Raw genomic sequence first — 2999 nt, forward strand, 5'->3', positions numbered from 1 at the left:
CATGTAAATGGGTGAATTAAGAGTTTATTCCAACCAGACCAGAGTGGAGATTGTTGGAACAGTGGAAAGATGAACCAAGACGGATTTCGGTAGTTTCATTTAGTTACTGTCCACTTTGAAGGAAGTGTTTCCCAATTATAAAAGTAGTGATTATTTGCATGGAGTCTGGTGGGTTTGGTTATTGCATGCGTTAATCAAAAACATTTGTGGCTTTTAAAAGGAATTCCCTTTAATTTTGACTGAACACACACTGCATGTGAACACATGCTCACATGTCACTTATAATCAGTACCGGTCTCGATTCCATGGTGGTTTTCACTTGCATCTCTATGAATGACAGCAACTCCAAGTCTATAGAAACAAGCTCTGCCGGAGGTTGTTACCCTCTGTAAAAGGACATTGATTCAGTAGCCAGAACATTACCGTCCCAGTGGACATCATGTCGACGTCAACGCTGTAATGTAGTTCTCTAAAATCCAGCTTCCTGCTGCAATGACTCACTGACATTTTCAGGAAATGGATCAGCCGAACGACTGCTGATGTTCCAGGACATGCGGTATCTTTCGTGATGGAGAGATGTAATTCTCTTCTGAAGGATGAATCCGTTTGAACTTCGACCTGAGTCTTTCTGCTTCCACTTCAGTTAGTCATTTCCCAGAATGCCATCTGACTACCTCCGGAGAGGGGATTTAATGTGTTGTTTTCAGCTCCGGGGTCGGTACTCTATGTGTGGGCTGATGGTAAAGTGAAAAATGTGTGTTGCAAGCTACACACAATCTATGAAACTGCAGTGCATTCTGGTCCGTTTTGGAGGTGGGGGGGTTGTCTGAACCTATCAGCAGGGACTTGATCGAGAGCGGAGACAGAAAGAGGATTACATCATGAGAGATATTAAAAAGTCGCATTTTCAATTCAATTCAATTTAAATTCAATTTTATTTATAGTATCATTTCATAATAAGAGATATTTTTGAACTATCTGTGTGACTGGCGTGTGGTTCCCAAAATAATCTATTGCATGTTTTATCATGGCTAAGAGACAGCCTAACATGCAATATGATTGGAGTGACTCTAAACACAGGACATGCATCGTGTCCACTTCATTTAAGGTGTTATTTAATTTAAAGGGGCCGCGTACATTCATTAACATCGCTGTAAATGCACCAGAATTAGCCAAAAGACTGGTTTTCTTCCGCTGTCCCTGGACACAACTTAAAATGTTCTCCCTAAAAGAACAACATGAAGAAGACGTTTTCACAGTGAAGATATCAAATGTTAAATGTTAACTGCATTTTAACTCTTACGTGCATATATAATGCATAGGCCTATATATCAACCAATCAGCATGCTTCATGGGCGTGCTGAACCAATTACTCACACCAAAACATCTGAAGAAGCAATTTCACACTTTGTTTTTTTAAAGATTATTTTTTGGGGCCTTTATGTTTGGACATGGGACGGCTGAAGACGAGAGGGGGGGGGGGATGACATGAAGCAAAGGGTTGGAGTCGAACCTGCGGCCCCCCTTTTACCAAGGGTGTGTTCGCGTGGACGCACCAGAGACCAAATAACCCCAAATGCCAGAAAAGGAGATTTTGGGCACAACATGGGCACTCTAAAGGTCCCACATCGTGCTGGTTTCCAGGTTTTAGTTTGAGCGCTTGGACGGTCGTTTCCAGCGTTTTTGTTGCCTTATTTTAACATTTTAGATTCTTTTTCCCATATTATTTTTGTTGACATTATAGCACTTTTTAAAACTTTTTTTGGACGTTCTTTTTAGACGTTTTTTGAACATTTCTTGTGACGTTGTTTGATTATTTCTTTTTTTTAAAGACTATTTTGCAGGCTTTTTTGTCCTACATATATTTATATATAGGACAGCTGAAGACAAGAGGGGGGAAAAGACATGCAGCGAAGGGTTGGAGTCGAATCTAGGGTCCCCCTTTTACCAAGTGTGTGTGTGTGTGTGTGTGTGTGTGTGTGTGTGTGTGTGTGTGTGTGTGTGTGGAAGGACCAGAAACACCAAATAACCCCCAGATCCCACTTTAAAAGGTTGCATCTTCATCGCTTGGCCAACTAACTGATGGTTTCCCAGACTGTAGGTCTCCCCAGGTGGGTTCTTGCTTTGACTCCCTGATGACGGCGTTGGAACAGCGCGTTGAGACTCTAACATAACGTTCCCCAACTCCCTCCTCCACCGCCTCCTCTGTCCTCAGTGTCCCCCAACCCTCCGTGTGACCGTCTCTCAACACGTCTTCACGCCTCTCCCCGCACGTCTCTTCCGCCTGCGCTCACCCACACATGTGGAGAAGACGCTTTGACATCTGTGTGTCTGCGAGGCCGACGCTGCGTCGGCATTGTGCGACAGAAGGCCAACGGAGAGGGGCCGCGGCCGGGCGCAGCTCACCACACACAGCGTTCAGTGGGGCATCGCAGCCGTGAACTTTCTGCTCCTCCACAGAGGACGAACCCAGCGGGGGACGAGCCCGCGATGACGAAAGGACGATGAGCGGCTTTCAGAAAATCCATGTGGGTGAAAAAAAAAAATAATAATAATCAAAGGACCCCTGACAAGGTCTGAATAAAAGAAAAGAGTTTCTGTACACGTCTCACAATGAACCGATTTTACTCTGCACTCATTCACAGGAAGGTTGTCGGGAGTTAAAGAGGTAGTTTGGTATTTTACAAAAGGCAACGAAAAAGGGACAAAAACGAGGACAAAAATGTGATGAAAAGGCAGTAAAATGACAACAAAAAGGCTACAAAATGACAACAAAAAGGCGACAGAAAGGTGAAAACATGAGGGCACAATGAGGACAACATGAGGACAAAATGAAGACAACATGAGGACAACATGAAGACAATATGAGGACAACATGAAGACAAAATGAAGACAACATGAGGACAACATGAGGACAAAAGGAAGACAACATGAGGACAACATGAAGACAACATGAGGACAACATGAGGACAACATGAGGACAACATGAGGACAACATG

Source organism: Etheostoma cragini, chromosome 1, assembly GCF_013103735.1.
Source record: "Etheostoma cragini isolate CJK2018 chromosome 1, CSU_Ecrag_1.0, whole genome shotgun sequence".
Classification (NCBI taxonomy): domain Eukaryota; kingdom Metazoa; phylum Chordata; class Actinopteri; order Perciformes; family Percidae; genus Etheostoma; species Etheostoma cragini.